Below are 23,406 nucleotides of genomic sequence, written 5' to 3'. Positions count from 1 at the left end.
TGTCTGGGGCGGGATCCAAGCTGAGGCCTGGTAATGAGTTAGGCAAACTGAGGAGGCAGGAGGAAACAGAGAGGAAATGAGGTAACACTGCAAGGTGGCTTATAGGATTGGAAAGAAAGTGAGTTTTAAAAATCAGAAAGACCAGGCTTACATACTTACTAGATCTATGACCTTGTTCAAGTTATTTATTCGCTCTATTTTGCTCACCTGCAAAAGGTTGCTAACGGTACCTAACTTACTGTACTGTTGGCATGATTAGGGCTAACATAGCTGGTGCAAATTACACACAGCACAGAGTAAATTACCCAAATTGTAACTATTACTATTACACTTCAAAAATAATTTATAGAGCTTCAAAATGATATGTGAATTTATTTAAATGTAGTTTAAATGTTTTATTTGAACAATTCTTAATAACTAATGGCAAACTATTTTCAACAGTTTTTCTCATTTATGAACTTAAGTGGTTTCCCATTGTGTATAGAATTGAAATCTTTTTTTAAAAAACAACTGTACTGAAGAATAATTTGCATATCATAAAATTTGCTAATTTTAAGTATGCAATTCAGTGGTTTTTAATACAGTCGCTTTTTAAAAATTCATTCATTAGTTTGATGGACATTTGGGTTGTTTCTACTTTTCGATTGTTATTCACAATCCTGATATGAACATTTGTGTGCAAATCTTTATGTAGATATATGTTTTCACCAGATAACTTAGGAATTCTAGGTCAGATGGTAACATTTTGAGAAACTGCCAAGCTGTTTCTGAAAGTGGCCGAAACATTTTACATGTGCAGCCATCACTACTATCTAATGTTAAAACATTTTCAACACTGCCCCAAAAACTTTGTGCCCATTCGCAGTCACACTGAATTCTCCTGTCCCTGCTTCTCCCTACCCACCCCCAGCCCTAGGCAACCCTAGGCAGCCCTAATCTGCTTTCTGTCCCTACAGCTTTACTCATTCTAAACTTTCATATAAATAGAATCAGACACTATGTGTTCATTTGCGTCTGGCTCCCTTCTATTAGCATGTTTTTGTAGTTCATGTATGTTGCAGCATGCATCAACACTTTATTTTCATTGTTGAATAGTTTCATTGTATGGATACATTACGTTTGGTTTGTTTATTCATCAGCTGATGAATATTTGAAAAGTTTCTTTTTGTAAATTTTTTTTATTTTTTTGAGACAAGGTCTCACTCTGTTGCCCAGGATGGAGTGCAGTGGCACAATCACAGTTCACTGCAGCCTCAACTTCTTGGGCTCAAATGATCCTCCCACTTTAGCCTCCCTAGTAGCTGGAACTGCAGGCATGCACCATGATGCCTGGCTAATGTTTTTTCCGTATTTTTGTAGAGACAGGGTTTCTCCATGCTACCCAGGCTGGTCTCAAACTCCTGGGCTCAAGCAATCTGTTTTCTGGATCTCCCAAAATGTTAGGATTACAGGAGTGAGCCACCATGCCTGCCTGGGTGGTTTCAATTTTTGACTCTACTGAATATGGCTACTACAAACTCTTGTATACAATTCCCGTGTGAACATATACTTTCACTCCCTTGAATACATACCTAGGAGTGGAATTGAGAGATCATATGGCAACTCCCTAAGTTTACCATTTTGAGAAATGCCAAACTGTTTTCCAAGTGACTGCACTATTTTACATCACCACCAGCAATGTGTGAGGCTTCTAATTTCTTCACATTCATGCCAACACATTATTGTCTGTCATTTTAATTTAAACGTATTTCCAAGAAAAATTGTTACAATGATTTTTTTTAAAAAAGCATCTCAATAGCATAAATTTTGAAAGTAGGTGGAAATAGATAAAAAGCAAAGTTATTAACAACTTCACCAAAAGTACATCAGCTGTTAATATTTTAGGGCATACTTTGGTAATTTTTTCCTAAATAGCATGTTTTTAACCTAGTGTTGGTAATATTGGATAGCTAACTTTTATTAAATATAAATTTAGCAAAGGGATTGAGATAATCAAGGAAAAAATACACAATGGCAAACTTTTACTTATCATTTTATGCTAGGAATTGGTATAGTTGTATGATTTTGTTTAACCCTCAAAGCAATGCTATTGAGAAAGGTAATATTATTCTAGCCATCTTATAGCACGGAGAACTGAGGTTTTGAGAAGTTAAGTAATTCTTTCAGGTTAATATGGAAGCATATAATGGGGTCAGATCTGAAACTCAGGTCTGGAGTACTCTAGGGTCTCTGCTATGAGTCACTAAACTCCTGTTGTTTATCGGATATAACCGGGCCTAAAGGTTAGGTGGGATTTATTTGACAGAGGAGAACTTACTGGTTAGGAAGAAAATTATGGTAAAAACAAGACTTGGACTAGAGACATGGAATCTTTGTTGGTCAATAAAGAGACCACCCTGACTGGAGTTGAGGGAGGGCAATAAAGTTGGGTGGGTTGGATTGTATGTGTTCTTGAATGTAGGATGAGGAGGTCAACTATTTCCTAAAGGCAATGGGAATTCAACAGATATCTTTGAGATGAAGAGGTGGCATGGGCTTTACCCCACAGGGATGTCACAAGATGGATCAAGGGAAAGAGGGATGAGATAAAGTGGGAGCGTTAGGATGCTTTTGAAGAGCTCAAGTGTGCAGTGATGAGGCGTGAGACCATGAGGGTGGCAGAGGATGGGAATAGACTTACAGAGCATAGTAAATGGGAGCATTAAGGGATGGAAGGAGCAGAAAGGAAATTCCCCCACTTCCACCTACACCATGGCTTGTAGGAAAGAGAAATTAAACATGCAGGAAAAAAAACCCATTAATTTTTCAAGATATTTCTGATAGGTTGAATTATTTCCAATAGGTACATTTTTAATGTATCTTGGCATCTAATTCAATGGTGTTTGTACCAACACAGTCAACGAATGTCAATTTTTAACTGTTTCCTTTATAAAGAGACGGAACCCTAGCATTTGGAGGATGAAACTAATTCAAAATAATCTACATGATGTTAAACTCATGATATAACATGTGTATTCTTCCTAGAGTCTCAGTCATCTGCTGGCCTTAAGTGTAAACACAGTAGAAGAGATAAATGTTGTCAGATTTCCCAGGGTGCAGTTATGTTCCTGAGGTTATTGCAGTCATAATAGCTTTTTTCTTAGGGTTTTGATTTAGGACAAAGGAGTAAATTAAAAAGAATAAGGGAATTCATACTTTAGTGTAAAAATTTTTAGCTTTTCAGAGCAAACACTTGTTAAGGTCCACTATAATGTAGTTAGAAAATTGTGATGATAATAATAATAAGGCCATAGCTGCTATTGATTAAGCACTTGCCTTGTTAGTAGCAAACATTATTTCACTTACAAATATTATTTTACTGAAACATAGCTTCAACAGGACCTGAGAAGTAGAAACTATTTTCTCTATTTTTATAGAAAACAAATCTTAAGCTCAACAAGTCTAATTAACTTCCCCATGGTCAGTAGATAGAAAGGTTCATAGCCAGGACTTGCCCACTTCTTACTCCAAGTATGTGCCCCTTCTTTACTGAGTCTACGGTGCATTTATGTTAAGATGCTTCATCAACTGCTGTCACCCGAGTTATACGATTTAAAAGTATAGAATTTAGAAAATACTATTATTCCTACCTAACTGGCCATTCTAAACATATTCATCTCCAAGTTGAAATCACTTTTTTGTCTATTAGAATGGTGATGTTCTTGTTGAAAGAACTGTTCAGATCTTTCTCATGAGAACACATTCTTTCTGCCATTTTTCCTCAGAGACGACATCCTCTTCCTTTGGTCTGGCTGGCCCTCCACCTTTCCTTCATCCTACACCCTTTGTATGTTCAGCCCTCCACCCTTCACCCATTCTGTTTGCTTAGTCTGCCTATGGCTTTCTTACCTACCTTTCCAAATCCTCTTTATCTGTCAATGTCCTATTCAAATGCTTCTATCTGTTGCTTTTCTTGGTATTTCCCTAAAATTATTGAATATCTTCCTACTCTGCACCTCCAAAGAAAGTTAACTGTCCCCTAACACACACTTGTATTGGTTTGTGTAGATACCTATTTTACTTACTAAATTATGATCTCTGTGTGGGCAAGAAGTAACTTATTTACTTACTCTGCCTTCACTATTATTGATCTTTATAACTGCAATGCCTACCACAATACCTTAAACTGAATTGATAAATTTTAAAAGGTCAACTTATTAATATTAGCAATCATATTTTTGTTTTATATTTAGCAACTTTGTTCCTTAAAGGATCTATTGTGTAGTTTGCTTGGACACTGTTCTAATTCATTTTAATTTTTGAACAAGGCCTCTATGAGGGCAACTGTCACTCTACAACAGTCAAAAAACAGTTCATGCTCTTTTTGCATGACAATGAATGGCAGGGTCTGCATCCCAGATCACACTGGCAATATTTCCAGATTCACATTGCAAAACCATATCTACTTTTTGGTCTTAATCACAATCATATGTACATCTCTTTAAGTATTACTCTCTTCCAAATGCTTCTTCCCAGATGTGCTGCATTATTAATGGAATGGAATACAGGGGTTTTAAAATGAACTTGTTTCCAAATATATTAGACTTCATCTTCTCATTTTGACATTATTTCTTGATATTAGTATTTTTCACCAGCACTTTTGCCCCCATTTCTTTATCTTCTGTTGTATTCATAGTATCCATCCAATTATTACATCTTACAATTTAATTGGTACACTGTTTATGATACTTCCAACATCTTTAATTAAGACCCTGTCTTAGTCCGTTCAGGTTGTCAATAAAGTGTCATGAACTGCTGGTTTATAAATAACAGAAATTTATTTCTCACAGTTCTGGAGGCTGGGAAGCCTAAGATCGAGGTTCACGAGGATTCAATGTCTCATGACGGCCTGCTCTGGCCATCTTTTTGCTGTAATCTCACATGATGAAAAGAATGATGGAATTCTCTGGAGCCTCTTTTATAAGGTTACTATTCTTATAAGGGCACAAACTGGGATCTAATCCCCTCCCCATGTGAGGGTTAGGATTTCAACATATGAATTTAGGGGAATACAAACATTCAGATCATAGTAGACCCTAAAATGTGACTTAATACTGATTGTTCCGGTGTCTCTGCATGACTCCTTCTAAAAGGATAAACTGCTATTTATCATGATCACAGATTCCTCTCTACCCTTTTGTTTTTTTTCCTGAGCAGGGCTCCAATCACATTCCAAACCACTGTCATCATTCATTTCCCAGCTATTATGAATTAATTTTCTGGCCAATACACCCTATCAAATTATTTACTATAATTGTGTGTTTTCCCTTTGCACATTGATAAACCTTAAGAGAGGAATTACTGGCAGCCCTGGAGACTGTATGTGTTTGTATGTGGAAATTGGAAGCAATGACGAGAAAGAAGAAATATGATCTAATGGTAGATTAAAAACTCAAAAACACAAACTTGCAAGAGCTTACTTACTCTTTAACTGAAATGACTTGTCCTGGTAACAATTTTTTTTTCTTTTTCCTTTTTTTTTTTTTTTTTTTTTTTTTTTTTTTAGATGGAGTCTCGCTCTTGTCACCCAGGCTGGAGTGCAGTGGTGAGATCTGGGTTCACTGCAACCTCTGCCGCCTGAGTTCAAGTGATTCTCCTGCCTTAGCTTTCCGAGTAGCTGGGATTACATGCACCCACCACCACTCCTGGCTAATTTTTGCAGTTTTAGTAGAGATGGGGTTTCACCATGTTGGCCAGACTGGTCTCAAACTCCTGACCTCAAGTGATCTGCCCGCCTCGGGCACCACCAAAGTGCTGGTATTACAGGCCTGAACCACCATGCCCGGCCTTTCCTGGTAACTATCTTAACAAGCTGGTTCAACAAAAGTTTCTGTAATGAATTTTAAAGAAAACAAAATATTCTTCATTATCAAGAGCTAATGCAAAGCAGAGGTAGAATTCCATACAGATGCTTATCTTTCTTCTTTAGAATTTACAATCTAGGATGGATACTCTATAAATAAAGAATCCTTTGGAACAACCATTGTTCTCTTTCTTTCTTCAACCAGACTTCTATTCTTTCTCTTTCTATCAATCATGAGTAAAATATTGCACACTGAAAGGGAATAAATCCTATTTATAACAACAATCTGTCATACCCGAGTCATCTTTCCTAATGTATCTTCTTTTAGGTTAAAAATATTGATCAGAAGACTTACATAACTCCATACAATTCATTTCAATTTTAACAATATCTGAAAGGGGCCTCTAACTTGGCTGATGAAGGAAGATGTTGAGAAGTTCTGAACCCCTTCTTTGTAATGTAAATGACACTGAAATCAAATGACATATAGGTCAGGTATATTCTGGACTTGCTGCATGGTAGTCAGTCTGCTAATGGATTTTTTTAAATAACATCTTTATTTCTCACAACAGCCCTATAAAGTAGGTACTATTATTAGTCTCATTTAACTGATGAGAATACTGAGTCTTAAATCAAGGAACATACCCCAGGTTGTATGGGAAGTGCTATTGGCACAGTGGGTGGAGGCCAACGATGCTGCTAAACATTCTACAGTGCATAAGGCAATCCTCACAATCAAGAATTATTTGTCCAAATTGTCAGTTTTGCTGAGGTTGAGAGATCTTGTTCTACACACCTAATTTTAGTGCCCTAGGATGGATGGAGACTTGTTACTGCAGCAGTTTCACTAGCACATTTTCAGTCACTGACTAGAAAACAATTCAAATTCAGTCAGCATGCCCTACGCTTTCTTAGGACTGCTCCAGTGTGTGCTATGAAGTCTACTTGCTTCTGGATGCCTAATACTAAATCTTGGGTTTGTTCAAGCTGTTGCTCAAACTTTAAAAGATAAAGCCTTTTTATCACTGATTCCTATGACAGGCTTGGCTTTCTTCTAGTCTGTTCAGCAACATGCTGCAGTGCTCTCTCTAACCTGAGTGTACTTGCCTGGGGTATTTCTGATGGCTGATTTCTACTTGCACAGTCTGTGCCATTTGGTAATACAAAGGGTCGTGGGTGGCTGCAATGTCCTTTGAAGGAAATATTTTCCCCAGACTAGTGTCTGAAGATAAAACCCCTCTCACAGTTGGGCAAAGCCATCCTTCTTGCTAAATAGGATCACCAAACACCCTTCAAACAGCAACAACCCTAAGTAATACTACTGAATCCTGTGCCAGTTTCATGTGGGCCAGCCTTATACCCCATGGTTAGTCTGATACTTTCCCTATTACACTCCTCCTAATGAAACTATTCAAAGACAGAATGAATCAATATTGTTGCCTTGAAAAGTTATTCAGAATAGCCTAGGAAAGACATGGGAAGTGATCTAAAGTCAGTCTGTACCTTTTTTATATTTAGCCTCCTGGAATGGAAACTCCCTGGGGGTAGGAACTGAAGTTTTTGAAGGTCATATGCAGAGTTAAACATGATGAAGCTTGGGAGTGTTTAATATTAACAGTATTTTCATCAAAAAATTAGCAGATGTTCCTCTCTGATTACTTTTGTAACAAGTTGGGGCATTTAGTCAAAGAAATACAAAGACAACTTGGAGGGAGTTCAGAATAAAACCATAAAAATGAGTGGTTAGAGGAAAGAGGGAATTAGTTATATGCCGGCTAAACAAGAATGAAGGAATGACCCCTGGTAAATGAAAGGTGTATGTATCAGAGCAAATTGCTTAGCTGTTGATCGGTTGTTGAGTCAGACAGCTACTACCTCTGGAGTCATATATTTTGAGGTTAACTGAGCAATTTTCCCCCCTCTCTGCAGTTAAATTCCCTTGCCCCAATGCTAATTTAATTGCTCCACAAGGAGTCATCTATCACAGTTGGTAGGAGTCAGAGCATTACCCAAGACTTTGTGAGAATGTTTCTTTTCTATTCTCCAAAGACTTGAGATCATTCAGAATCTGCTAAAAACAAAATATTTCTAATAATAAAAGTTCTTCCATCCATAATAATAATCCTATGACACCTTGAAGAAGGTGGGGACCAGGTAATAGAAACATGTAGAAAATGGTAAAGAAAAGATATGATGTTGGTAAGTAACTTGAAGAAAAAATAAGTAAGGTCAGAGGTTTCTGGATCAGAAATCTATACAGAATTCATAAGTATATCTCAAATATACTTATTCTCAAATATGTTGTCAAATATACTTATTTGAGTTATACTTACGAATTCTGACTTGTTGGCTGGGGATCTCCATCCATGTAACTGATATGACCATATCTAAAATACCGTGGAATTTGGAACATCACATTCTAAGAAGGGCATTGTCATCAGAGAAGGATAACCTGAATGAAAAGAGTTTGAAGATGCAAATGAAGGAGCTGTGGATGACTAACCAAAGATAATTTAAATGCTGAAATAATAACCATCTTTAAATGTCTGAAGAATAGCAAAACAAAACAGAATTTAGATTCTTTCTTGGTTTCATGGAGTGAAGAACAAGGACCAATGGGTGGAAATTTTACCAACACAACTTTCTAATTAACAGAAGAGAAAACGATGAATAACTTGGGCTGTACATTAATGGAAGGGCTGCCTGTAGAGAGAGGTAAGAGTCACTTGAATAAAAGAATGATCTGTTAGATTCATACATGAGATTCATGTATAAATAGGAGAGATAAGACTGAACTATTGTTAATGTCTATTCTGACAATATGATCCTTTAACTGTGTTGAGTACACCTATTTTCAAATGATACTCAAATAAATGATTGAAACGTTTTCAGTTCTTGCCTAGATACATTTATCCATGTTCTACTTCTACTGATATGCATTAAAACCAGTTGTATATGGAAGAGTATGAAGAGAAACATAAATAATATTAATCAGCTTCCATTCTTAAATATTTGTTAAATATTTCAGAATTGTTCCCATACCCTCATTCACCCCTTCTCTTCTACTGCCACTCTTAATTCAGACCTCATCAACTCTCCCCTGGATAACTGCAATAGTTTCTGAATTGGTGTTGTTTTCCCCACACCCTCTGCCATTCATTCCCTGTTCCTCAGTAATACCAATGTGACAGAGGTGGCCCAGTGAGCCCCCTCCCCCAGTTAAAACAGGCTGCTAGCTCCTGTCTTCCCATGAATAAAGGCTAATCTTCTAATCACAGCACTGGAGATCCTGGGCTCATGGACTCTGCCTCTCACACTTGCCTTATCCCTGCTGTCCTTCTCCTGGAAATGTCCCTCCTGGAATAATGGATCTATTGTAATCTCTAAAGGGGACATGCTATCCCACATTTTTAAGACTTTGTGCATAATGTATCAACTGCTCTGAATATTCTTCCCCAATACATATCTACTTTGCCCAACTTTAGTTTTTAATCATCAAATACAAGGTATTTATTAATCAGATCTTTAAATAATCAATATGTTTTATCTCCTCAACAATTTAGGCTCAGGTAGAACCACCTGAGAATAAAGTGGAAAAGAAATAAGGAACAACAGTCATTACATTGAATTATGTTCTACATAACCTATTTCACAATCAGTTACCCTTGATTTTCTTGATTCTAGAATGTCAAGTCCATTACTTCCATCACTATATTTTGAGCACTTTATTGAAATGTAGTGTTCTCCATGGTAATTATGTTTTTCTCACATTTAAGAGATGTGGGGCTGGGCGCCGTGGCTCATGCCTGTAATCCCAGCACTTTGGGAGGCCAAGGCGGGTGGATAACCTGAGGTCAGGAATTCCAGACCAGCCTGGCCAACATGGTGAAACCCCATCTCTACCAAAAATACAAAATGTAGCTGGGTGTGGTGGTGTGCACCTGTAACCCCAGCTACTCAGGAGGCTGAGGTTGGAGAATCAGTTGAATCCAGGAAGCAGAAGTTGCAGTAAACCAAGATCATGCCACTGCACTCCAGTCTGGGAGATAGAGTGAGACTCCATCTCAAAAAAAAAAAAAAAAAAGAAGAGAAAAAGAAAGAAAGAAATGTGGTAATATTGTATTTCTTCTTATGAAAAACAATTACCAACTTATAAATATTAATCTTATTTTTCTCTTTTGCCATGTACTATACCTCAGCAAGAGCCCTGATCAAATGCAGAGTGTGACTTCTGATGTCAGGCTAATGAAAATGCTCTGCTTCTAAAATACTAAAAACAGACTATCTTGCATTTAAAATGGGCAGCACACAATTGTATTTACATGTTCCGTTACGTAACATTCATCACCCTCAATATATAATATGCATAGTTCAAGTACACTTTAAATATACATCTTTTCATAAATGCATATTTAAAAACAGATTTGGCATCCTTCATGTAAAGCTATATGTAGGTGTGGTGTTTTTGGTGAACTACAATAAGAGGAATGCCATAAAGATGAATTTAGTCTGATAACTGGAACCCCCAATAGTACATCATCATAATCAAAGCTTTAAATGCAATAATGTTTAGGAATTGAGCTGGCACCAGGGAGACTAAGTTCTCAAGTCAATATTTGAAAATTGGAGCTGTTGTGTGAAATGAAGTGCTCAACTGGAGAGCTGCCAACAGCTGAAAGCCCACATGTAGGAGCTGTGACTGAGAAAATATAGAGTTTCCAAACGAAGCCAAGGAGGTGATATACAGGGAGAGTTTGTCTGATTATCATGTCTTGTACTAGCCCAGTCTCTGGACTCGGACTTTTTATTGCTCTCTTTCTCTTCCTGTCCATAGATCCTTTAACTTAACAGTTCTGTTTCCCTAAGTGAACTTGGGTATGCTTAGCTGCTCCTTGAAGCCAAGGAAGACCAGAAAGATAAAATTATTTTTTGGCGGTGAAGGGGGCTTGGTTTTTGTGTCAGCCCTGTTAAGATAAACATCACATACCATTGTACAAGATGCAGAAATACATTCAAAACAAATTGAGAAAACCATATTTGTATATTTGTTTCAGAGTTAGGAGAACCTTAGATTAACATTGTGATTACCCCTTTAAAACCATTCAGGTGGAAATATTGAATACATTCTAAATTAAGCACCTGGACATTCACTAAGTATGTGTAAGTTTTTTCTTCCATTCAGTACAAAAATCTTAAGCTCCTTTTCCCTCAAGTGCCTTTGTATCTCCCTCACAGACACACCAGAGTGCTAGTGTCTGCTTGGCAAAGAAAAGATATGAGACCCTGATATTGTTTCAGTCACAGTTCAATCAGGAAAACAGACCCTGTGCTATGTAATTCAATAGAGGAAATTCGATATGTGGAATTAGATAGAGAGGTGTTGGAAGAGCTAGAAAGCCAAACAGGGGCCTGGGAGGCAACCAGAGATTATCAACAGCAAAAAGCTGCCACAACTCCAAAGGCTGAAAAGATATGGGGATGATAAATTGTGACCAGATCTCAGAGACCAGCCATTATGGTGGGAGTCTGAAATACGATGGAAGCTACACAGCTGAAGCAGAAGCCATAAAATGAAATGGTTTTTGACAGAAAACGAAGCCATGGAGGAGACATAACATCTGCCAGAGATGTTACTCAAACAGGAGTTGGACAGGATCAGGGAGGCATTTTTTTTTTTACCCTCCAATCCCCTATCAATGTCTCCCACTGGCCAAACCTGGCAGGAAGCCAGGAGCAATGAATGCTGGGAAGTGTAGTTTTGGGGAACGGTCTTGTAAAGCGCAGAACAGAACAGCAAAGATAGGAAATGAATCTGAGAACAAACTGGCAAATTACTGACATGGTTACACACCCAATCAGAATAAACTCTTACAAATGAGTAGGGTAGCAATAATTTGATTTGTAGTCCTCTTTCCCTAAAACTGCCTCCAGGTATAGAAAATTTAATCTGTGGTCAGAGACTGTAGCATACAGTTAAGGAATACAGAGTTGATCTACCTTCCAATGACAACTTTGTTATTCGTGAGTTCCTGGACTTGTGTAAATGTAATCCACCTATCAGACAAATTTTGGCTAAAGACTTATGGTGGGCTGGGGTAAGGGGAGGTAGGTGTTTTAATATAATCTTTAAAAAATGCTGAACTAGGTAATACTTTACAAAATTAAGCACTCCATTTTATTGTACAAACTGTGGACTTAACAGACACACACACACGCACACATACACGGAAATTTCCAGAAACAAGAGAATATATAGCCAGGAAAGGCTTCAAGAGAGAAAGTTCTTGAGGAGAGTGTCAAAGAAGTAGTTTGAATTAATACAGGAGGAGGATGAAATAGTTTTTTCAGGTAAAAGCAAAAAGAGAATGAAGGCACAAATGAAATTGGCCTTTTCTTGGTTCAGTGAAGTAGCTGTTCAGATTACTAAAGAGGATATGAGTTAGGGAGACCGGGAGTAAAAGGTAATTGAATATTTGCGTGGAATCAGGGGATTAGCAGATAGACTAAAGCATCACGTAGGCCAGCAGCTATTTTCACAGTTTTGCTGCCCCAGCCCACAACCATCAGTAACAGTGGCTGTGATTCAGAGGTGGGGAGGCAAAATATGCCCCTTCTATGCCCTCTTCTAATAAAATTTGAGTGGGAAAAAAGCACAGGAGGGAACTATTTAACATCCTTCCTTAGAAGAATATCAGGAAATTTTTCCTCTAATCTACTTCCTAATGCATTTTAAATGTGTTCCTTCCTCCTCTTAGCCATTCTTTAGCCCTATGGTGAATTCGCTAATCATTATCAAATATATCTATATTTATTCATGGGTCTCTCTAGCCTCCATAACTAAGTTATAATTTACTTAAATAAGAACAGAGGTGATATCTACCTATATGCACCCTGTGAATGGTCAAGACATATCACTATTATTTCTTTGGTGTCTTATGGGCTTTTTTCAAATTATTCAATCAATTGCTGCAAAGAAAAGGGTTTGTCCCTTATCATCAGATAGTTACATTTAAAAAAAAATTTCCTTAGTAATCGACACACCGGATTATGATTAAAATAATGTTTTAGTTCCTGTGGAATGCACTTCTTAGACTATTTTTTATCCATGATATTATTCACTATATGGTAATGTGGTAATGGCAGTTCACTGCGTTTGGATGTTTCTATTAAATATTTCAATTTATCTCATGAACATGAATTTCATTTTTTTTTTTTTTTTTTTTTTTTTTTTTTGAGACAGGGTCTCGCTTAGTCGCCCAGGCTGGAGTGCAGTGGCGCGATCTCGGCTCACTGCAAGCTCCGCCTCCCGGGTTCACGCCATTCTCCTGCCTCAGCCTCCCGAGTAGCTGGGACTACAGGCGCCCGCCGCCTCGCCCGGCTAATTTTTTGCATTTTTAGTAGAGACGGGGTTTCACCGTGTTAGCCAGGATGGTCTCGATCTCCTGACCTCGTGATCCGCCCGCCTCGGCCTCCCAAAGTGCTGGGATTACAGGCGTGAGCCACCGCACCCGGCGAATTTCATTTTTAGAGTAGAAAGTATTCATTTTACTACAGTAGAATAGGCCCAGTAAGCCTAAAATGAAAATGGCATATTTTATAAATAGGTAATAATATCCAAAGACAGTTTTACTGCCTAGAAACCTCCAGATTTAATGTTATATAAATAAAATATCCATTTTATATCAATGCTGTACCATCTGTAGTCATGTGAACTGAATTTTGCAACTATCCATGCATTGATTTAAAAACATGGATTGTTAAGCAAAATATTAGAAATCAGTTATTCAGCTGGACAGAAAGGAGAACAAATATTTATTTGAGAAGTCTAATTTCACCAAACATCAAACATGAGTATTCATTTTTACTTTTAATATTCAGAGTATATTCAGAATTTTGAAAAAGGTAAGCAGATTAGACATCATTTTGTTCCATTCAACATCTGTAGACCCTTACTGGTGCTGTAAATCAATCAAGAAAAGAGACAGAATTGTTCAACTCTACATCCACAGAGCCTGTTATATGATAAAATGGACACATTTACACAGTTTACGGAATACTTTTCTTGAACTCTGAACTTCCAAATATTATCCTCTTTCTTCCAACTCTAGCTAACTCCAATAGGCAGAATAATGACCTCCCAAGATGTTTATGTCCTTATCCTCAGAAACTAAATTTATTACCTTATGTGGCAAAAGGGTCTTTGTAATGTGATTAAGGAACTTGAAATAGATTATCCTGAATTATCAAGGTGATCCCAATCTATCACAACGTTCCTTGTAAAAAGCAGGAAGATTAGAATCAGAGAAAGAGATATGATGTTGGAAGCAAAAGTCAGAGAGAAAGCCATGGAAGGTGCAAGGCTTCAGGTCTTGAAGACAGAGGAAGGGGCCATTAGCCAGGGAATGCAGGCAGCCTTCAGAACCTGGAAAGGTAAGGAAAGGGACTGACTTCCAGGGCTTCCAGAGGAAAGCAATCCTTTAAATACCTTACTTTTAAGATTTCTGACCTCCCAGACTGCAAGATGATAGATTTGTGTAGTTTTAAAACACTAAGTTTATGATGGTTTATTATAGAGCAATAGAAAACTAATAAACCAACGATCCTGAACACTACTGTATCTACCTCACCACTCCTGGTCACTCTTATCCCACCACCATCTGGTTTCCTCACTTATCTCTTTTCTGAATTGGTTACCTTTACTGGCATTCACTGGTCACCGATAATGACAACGTTGCCAAATCCAGTGATTGCTTTTTGGCCTCTTGTTACCTGACTGCTCAACCTGTAGTGGGAAAGGTCTCCTGTCTATGTTCTCCATTCATTGGGCTCCTTGGTTTGCAATGAGATTACCTCCCTCAGTTTCCATCTAGTAATGGGTGGTGTGGTAGGCAACTTCTGACCTGGCTCCCAGTGATTTCCCCTCCTTGGATTTGCATCCTTATGTAATGGGCCTTTGTGTGTAAGCTGAACCTAGTGACTTGTTTCTAATGAACAGAACATGTCCAAAGCGATGGTATGTTACTGATGGCAGCGGCAGCCCATCTGGAGCAGCTGCTGCAAGGATTTCAGCCACAGCAGGATAGCCATGGCTGGAGCTGTGCACTCTGTGGAGCCGACGAGGGCCGGGAGCAGGTGATCCTAGTGGGAGCCCCAGGCCCTACCAAATTTCCAGGGTGGAAGCCTATGCTGCTGGGTGCAGCTGCAGCTGCCCAGTCACAGCTCCAAACCTGGGCATCCCTGCACTCTCAGGGGCCCAGGAAGCCCCCTGGCCCCACAGACTTGGAAGTACCTGCTCTCACTCTCTGGCCTCTCCCCACTCCCGGTGCCTATTCCAGTGTAGAGCAAAGTAATGGCCGAGCCTGGATGCTGTTGCAACCCAGCCAGGTGTGCATGCACTTGGGGCAGCATGGACACACCAGATCCCTGCTGCCTCAGCCCCCCTCTGGACTTTGGACACCTACAAGTACAGAAGAGAGGCTGGCAGTGGTGGCTGAGGGCAGCTCGGCACAGGCCTGCAGGTGTCCCTTGGCACAGAAAGCCTGGGTGCTGTGGACAGCATGTTGTTGGCAATGGGAGGCAGACAGTTTCCTGGGTAAGAGGGGGCAGGTCCCCAGTGAAATTCTACCTTCAAGCCAGAGACAGCCTGAAGTCTGGGGGCTGGGCTGCCAGTTACCAGTGGTGTCTATGACAGGGAGTGAGAACTTCCGTGATGCCTTTTGCCCAATCAGGTGATGCTTTTTCCAGGCCCACCCATGGCCACCCATGGACCAATCAGTATGCACGCCCTCCCTTCTGAGCCCATAAAAACCCCAGACTCAGACTAGTTGGACAACCTGTCTGCAGATGGGAGCTACCCACTTTGGGTCTCCTCTCACCTGAGAGCTGTTGTGTCACTCAATAAAACTCCTCTCTGCCTTGCTCACCCTCCAGTTGTCCATGTAACCTCATTCTTCCTGGACCTGGGGAAAGAATTTGGGACCTGCTGAATGGTGGGAGTGAAAGGAGCTGTAACATGTTCCTGGTCATCTTACCAAGGTGTTGTCAGTGACACACTCTTGGACTGCAGGAGTGAAGACTGGCAACTCTTCTGGGGGCCCAGGACTTGGGATTCTCCAAGCCACAGTTGCTGTAATACTATAGCCCTCCTGCCCTCTGCTGGCACCAAGTGGCTGCCCCATGTGACAGGAAGCAGTGGCAGGGCTGGGCCATTTCAGGAGCCTCAGGCCAGAGTGGGGTGGTGGAACTGAAAGAGCTGTAACACAAGTGGGCTGAAACACGCCCCCTGGAACATGCCCCCCAGCAACTCACCATGATGTGGACGATGAGTAGAAAAAACCTGTGGCCCTTCTAGAAGCCCAGACTTCACGGTTCCCTGAGCCAGATTGGTGACACACTAAAACACCCTCTTTGGGGCTTTGCAGTTCCTGGCGTCTCTGAGCTTTCAGGCACCACCACATTCCCCTTGTACAGATGCTGGTGGTCACAGTAGAAGCCACTTGCAGTGTGTCTGGTCCAGCCACAGCCTCTCACGGAGCCAGCACCTGTACTGGCACCTGGAGTTGCCTGCCCCGCCACACCAGCTGGCATGCCTGGCTGTGCACAGTGGCTGGACCCCGTGCTTGGTCACTCACACACCCCTCACCACTCCATGCCTGGCTCACCCTTGGCAGGCATGGGATCTGGAATGGTAACACCAGCTGAATGCAGCCTGTAGGACTGAGTGGGTAGAACAAGCCCAGCAAGAGTCAGCAAAACTCAAGCAGAGGCACCACCAGTCACAGAGGTTTCTGGCTAACAAAGCAACACCTGAAGGATCCTGTGACATTACTGCTGAAATTAAGTTACAAAAAGACAGTCACCCCCATTTGCCATACCATTTTATCCTCTTGCTTGCTTGCTCTGATGAAGCCAGCTGTCATATGAACGGCTCTATGGAAATGTTCATTTGTCAAAGAACTGATGGAGCCCTCTGGCCAACAGCTGTAGAAAACCTGGGGTCTCAGTGCAACAGCCATGAATAAGTGAATCCTGCTAACAACATAAGTGACCCTGGATTTTAATCTTTCCCCAGTTGAGCCTTGAGGTGAGATTGCAGCCTGACAAATACCTGGATTGTAGCCTTGTGAGAATTTGAGGCAGACGCACCCACCTAAACTGCACTGCTTCCTAACCCACAGAAACTATGAGACAATAAATGTTGGCTGTTTTAAGCCGTTAAGTTTTAAGGTAACATGTTACACAGCAATAGATAACTAACACAGGTGGTCATAAAGAGGATATACCTAGACATGAGGAAGATGGGACTCTTGATTGTGTAACCAGACCTCACAGTTAAAAAGTAAACCATGAGGTCTCTTAACAAGAACAGAAAAAGCAATGTATTATTGTCTCAAAGATTGAAACACAGTTTAGGGATCATAATGTAGTCCAGGATTTAACTCACCCCTAATTTACCAGGTTATCTTATTCTCCCTCTAGTAGCTGAAGGCTGTTGACTTCCACCTTCCTGCTCCACCATGGTAGAAACTCAGTTCTGTTTTTCCAGCTTGGCTTCTTTCTTTGCCAAGCAGCCACCTCACCCCATCTTCTTTCTCATGGCTTCTACTTGCATGTGCTTTGGTCACCTCATGAACCCTGCCGCTTACTTTCTCTGCATTTTTCTCAACACATGTATTTCGTTTGCTAGGGCTGCCGTGAGAAAGTGCCACAAACTGGTTAAAGAACAGAAAGATATTGTCTCACAGTTCTGGAGGCTACAAGGCTAACATCAAAGTGTGGGCAGGATTGCCTCCTCCTGACAGCTGTGAAGAAGAATCTGTTCCATGTCTTTCTCATAGTGTCTGCTTTGTTGTTATTGTTGTATTTGTTGTCATTCCTTGGTTTGTAGAAGCATTATCCCCACTGTCTGCCTTCATCTTTTATTATTTTATTTTATTGTATTGTATTTTATTTGAGACAGAGCCTAGCTGTTACACAGGCAGGAGTGCAGTGGCACGATCTCAGTTCACTGCAACCTCTGCCTCCCAAGTTCAAGTGATTCTCCTGCCTCAGCCTCCTGAGTAGCTAGGACTACAGGCGCATGCCATCATGCCTGGCTAATTTTTGTATTTTTAGTAGAGTCGGGGTTTCACCATGTTGGCCAGGCTGGTCTTGAACTCCTAACCTTGTGATCCACCCACCCGGCCTCTCAAAGTGTTGGGATTACAGGCATGAGCTACGGCACCCAGCCATGTCTGCCTTCATCTTAACATGATGTTCCTTTGTGCGTGTGTTGGTGTCCAAATCCCTCTTCTTATAAGGCCACAAGTCATAGTGGATTAGGTGCCTTACTTCAGTATGACTTCTTTCTAACTTAACTAATTGCATTAGCAACAATCCTATTTTCAAATAAGAGCATATTCTGAGATATGGTGAGTTAGCATTTCAACATATGAATTTGGGGGGGACATAATTTAAACCATAACAACACCTCCTGTCACTTCTGTCTGTATAACCCCAGATACCTGGTAAAAAGAACCCTGTTGATCCACTTGGTCATTGCTGATTTATTTGATCAAGGTTCTCACACCAGGACTTCCTTACAGAACTATAAATTGGTTGAATTTTGATGAAAGACCATATGACCCAGATCATAGTCATCTGTGTATCTGGATAATTAACGACATAGGGCTGATTCCCTCCACAGTGATCTGTGAAAGATAATCACTTTGAAAGGAGTTATGGGGAAAACAGGCACAAATTCCCAAGCTTGCCCTCTCCATTAAAACTTAGATGACATTTCTGCCCCCCCACCCCAATTTTACACCTTCTTCTTTGGTGCTCAGTGTTAAGCCATTCTTTCTCCACTTGCTGTTTACATCTTTGTTCTTCAGGAACTTGTTCTCAGCCCTATACTTTTTTTCTAAACAATTTGCTCTTGGCAACTTCATCCAAATCTATAGCTTCACTTGCCACTTTGGACTTCTAAGTGTATTCCCACAGCCTAAGACACTCTGTTAAGCATATTTATTCAACTACTTGCTTAGCCTCTCTACCTAGGTGTCACATAAGTACCTTAGACTTAACAGGTCAAAACCTGAACTCACCAGTTCACCTCCACAAATATACCTCTCCCTAAGCTCACCCCATCTTGGGATCCTCCCAGTCCCTCCAATGGGAACACTGGCAGTACCTCCCTCTCACCATTTACCCTGACACATTCACTCAGTTACCAAGGCCTATGGCTTCCTCCTACATATTTCTCAAATTTTTCCCCTCGTAGCTATTCCTACCATTGCACCTTAATTCAGGGGCTCTTCACTTCTTTCTTGGATTATATGAATTCTCAATTTGGCTTTCAGAATATTATTTTTCAAAGTATGTTGCGGGAAGTCAGGGACCCCAAATGGAGGGACCGACTGAAGCCATGGCAGAAGAACATAAACTGTGAAGATTTCATGGACATTTATTAGTTTCCCAAATTAATACTTTTATAGTTTCTTACGCCTGTCTTTACTGCAATCTCTGAACATAAATTGTGAAGATTTCATGGACACTTATCACTTCCCCAATCAATACCCTCGTGATTTCCTACGCCTGTCTTTAATCTCTTAATCCCGTCATCTTCATAAGCTGAGGAGCATGTATGTCACCTCAGGACCCTGTGATGATTGCGTTATCTGCACAAATTGTTTGTAGAGCATGTGTGCTTGAACAATATGAAATCTGGGCACCTTGAAAAAAGAACAGGATAACAGCAATGTTCAGGGAACAAGGGAGATAACCTGATTGCCGGTGAGCTGGGCGGAACAGAGCCATATTTCTCTTCTTTCAAAAGCAAATAAGAGAAATAACGCCAAATTCTTTTCTCAGCAAAGAACATCTCTGAGAAAGAGAATGGCCTCTGAGGGTAGGCCTCTGAAATGGCCCCTTTGGAGGCAGCCATCTTTTATGATCGAAGATGAAGGAATGAAATAAGCCATGGTCTCCTGTAGTGCTCCCAGGCTTACTAGGACAAGGAAACTACTGCCTAATAAATTTTGGTCAGACAGGTTGTCTGCTCTCAAACCCTGTCTCCTGATAAGATGTTATCAGTGACAATGCATGTCCGAAACTTCATTAACAATTTTAATTTCGCCCTGTCCTGTGGTCCTGTGATCTCACCCTGTCTCCATTTGCTTTGTGATATTTTATTACCCTGTGAAGCATGTGATCTCTGTGACCCACACCCTATTTGTACACTCCTTCCCCTTTTGAAAATCGCTAATAAAAACTTGCTGGTTTTATGGCTCAGGGAGCATCACGGAACCTGCTGACATGTGATGTCTCCCCCAGATACCCAGCTTTGATAATTTCTCTCATACTGTTTCCCTTTATTTCTCAGACCAGCCGACACTTAGGGAAATAGAAAAGAACCCACGTGAACTATGGACTTCTAAGTGTATTCCCACAGCCTAAGCCACTCTATTAAGAATATTTATTCAACTACTTGCTTAGCCTCTTTACCTAGGTATCACATAAGTACCTTAGACTCAATAGGTCCAAATCTGAACTCACCAGTTCACCTCCCACAAACATACCTCTCCCTAAGCTCACCCCATCTTGGGATCCTCCCTGCCCCTCCAATGAGAACACTGGCAGTGCCTCCCTCTCACCATTTACCCTGCCACATTCACTCAGTTACCAAGGCCTATGGCTTCCTCCTACATATTTCTCAAATTTTTCTCCGCATAGCTACATTCCCACCATTGCACCTTAATTCGGGGCCTCTTCATTTCTTTCCTGGATTATATGAATTCTCAATTCAGCTTTTGGAATATTATTTTTCAAAGTATAAAAGTTATTTCGCTATTTCCTTCAAAAAATCACTTCATAATGTCTGATGTATTAGGGATAAATTTGAAGAATATAACATATTTAATGTCTAGGACTCTGCCAATTTTTCCAGCCCTTCATCTCCTGCTGTATGTTAAGGGATACCTACTGCAAGATATTAATAAACCATTTAAAATGATTCTGTGATCAACTGCAATCTAGTCTTGTTCATCTTCACAAAAATACTCCCTGGAATTTGATTTAGATATAATTTATGTCAGCATTTATCCAAATTCCCACTGAATCTTGTATGTTACATTATCATAGTCTTTACCACATTGTGCTATAATAATCAATTTACTTGTTTATTTCCCCTATTAGAAAATAAATTCCCTATAGACAGAATCTATTTTGCTTTATGCTCCCAGAGCCAAGTGGTATGTTAAATAATTTGTTGTTAAATAAATGTATAAATATATTAAATGCTGTAGTGAATAAACTGCAGTTCTTGCCTTTAAGGAATCATATTAGAGGAAACACATGTTTAATAAATATAGTACCAACTTAGATACCTACTACTAAAGTGATACTAACAAAGTGCAATAGGCTAGAATGAAATGAGACATGTCTTGAGGGAGCCTAAAGAGTTGAAGAGGATGGAGTCCGATATTCTTGTTAAGGAGACTGGGACAAGATGAATTCGAGACACCATTCAACATCCTAATCCTGGAAAAAATGATGGCTCACAAGTCCATCCCTTTGGAAGAATCATTGCTTCATGTGGATAATCATATGAATCTTTGCTTTCAATCTAAGAAAGAAGCTTTTCCAAGTTCACACAATAATCTGCCCAAGTCTAGTAATCTGATGAGAAAGATTTGCAGTCTAAGGAAAGGATTTTGTGGCAGAGCCTGTTAGCAATGTGAAGGGCTGCTTTATAAGATAGCAAATTCCTCATCACTGGAGATGTCCAACCCAAAACTGAATAACCTACTTTCAGGGAATTTTTTAAAAGGTGCCCCCATACTGGGTGGAAAGATAACTCATTTTATATAAGGCCAATTCCCAGCATGAAATTAACTATTCTTTGTTTCTAATAGTTACCAATAAAATACACCTTTTCAGATCCTAATAATAGAAAAGACATTTGATAGAACTATCTTACTTTTTAAAATCTGTATCTTCCAGGCTTCATATCAGACAGTACATAGAAGACATGTTTCTTCTATCTGTTCATTAAATTTCTCAAGTTTTATTGACTTTTTTCTTCCACTTTTAACACTATTAAAATTCCTTTTAGTTCTGTTTACATGTTGTATATGTATGTGCGTGTGTGTGTATGCATGTGTACACATGAGGGAAAGAGAGAAAGTATGCTCTACGAAGTTGAGTGTCAAGAGGGATTTATTTTTGTTCTTTCCAAATACTTGGTCAAAAGAGTTACATCTGCAGCACATTACAAGGTTAACAAGGGATTCAAATGTTGAAATGCCATTCATCTTGAAGGAGCAAGTGCCCAGTCTTCTATAAATGAAATGCCATGTTATTTTTAGATTAAGTTGTTTTTTTTTTTTTTTTTTTTGCCAAGAGGATCCAGGACATGGTGAACAATGTACAGTCTGATTAGCAAACCTATTTAAACATGTGAATGTCTGTGGTTCCTTAATGTTACCCGCAATAAGTCTGTGGCAAGCCTATTCCCTTAGCGAAGGTGCATTATTTAGTTCATAAATTTAAAAGAGACAAAAAAAAAAAAGGCCTTTCAAAGAATTCAGGCTTGTTTACTAATAACAGAACATGGAAGTATGAAGTGAGAGTTCTATTAGAGTATAGTTCTTGTTAAGTAGGGCACCGAAGTGTATTTCCAACCCAAGGTCTCTTAAAGAGTTTTCACTGACATCTATTTTGCTGGATCTAGATATACTCACCCAGAAGGCAGAGTCCAAAGACCAATCACTGTAACAGGTTACCCCCAACACACCCAAGAGAAAAGCAGACTCGGAACATTAAGTAGAAGCAAAACAGGTAGGTGATTGCTACTTTATTAGACCGTTGCAGTTGAGAAAATCATGTCATGAAAAACAACCCCCTAGATAGGTTGTGGGGATACTTATGAGTATGTATGAAGAGCGGTCTATAAGCAGGGAGTTTTGTGTGGCTATAATTCTCTGTCACTATGGAGGAAGGTTCTGGAAGACTCATCTGCTGTACTGTAAAAGATGTTTCATTGGATTTTCATATCTGACTCTCCCTTTCTTTACAGCTTCTTGCTGAGGGATCATACAATAAAAAAACTATCATTTTAGCAAATGTATGCTTTTAAATGTAGGCACATTTTCAAATCATATTCCATTTCTTCCTTGGTCTTTCAGCCGCCTCACTTTAAAAGTTACCAAACTCTTTAATGGTGGGAGCTTCAATACAGCTTCTAAATTTACAGAGAGGATTAATTCATACAAATCACTGCCCCAGGGCATGTATGGAGGGTTTTTATTCGAATGGTCAAGTGCCCTTCCCAAGATGAAAGTTCATAATAACCTTCAGAAAAAGGAACGAGAACCTGTTATTTAGCAGATGAGGACTTTATGGTGAGCTGGGGCTTATTAAATTCAAAAGGCAAGCAAGCTGACCCCAGGGAAGACTGTCATATATCCATATCTACCAGTTCTATCAGAGGAAACAAAAGGAGTTAGAACACAAACTCTTTAAGTACCTGCCTAGTTAACAATCTCCTTGAATAGTCCTTACATTACCAAAATGTGGAAAACTTC

The 23,406-nt window shown here is 39.7% G+C and overlaps 1 long non-coding RNA gene across 3 annotated transcripts in view; it reads left to right on the top strand.

Annotated features, from left to right (window-relative positions):
- The first annotated feature begins 8,473 nt into the window (after positions 1-8,473).
- The window catches only part of LOC108582917, a 43,287-nt gene continuing 28,354 nt past the window's right edge, over positions 8,474-23,406 (top strand). For all 3 annotated transcript variants that reach the window (XR_002518434.2, XR_004178757.1, XR_004178758.1), the window contains exon 1: positions 8,474-8,557. This is a non-coding gene — a long non-coding RNA (uncharacterized LOC108582917). The remainder of the gene's footprint in view (positions 8,558-23,406) is intronic.

Source organism: Papio anubis, chromosome 15, assembly GCF_008728515.1.
Source record: "Papio anubis isolate 15944 chromosome 15, Panubis1.0, whole genome shotgun sequence".
In the NCBI taxonomy this organism is placed as follows: domain Eukaryota; kingdom Metazoa; phylum Chordata; class Mammalia; order Primates; family Cercopithecidae; genus Papio; species Papio anubis.
This window is presented reverse-complemented; position numbering and strand designations above follow the sequence as displayed.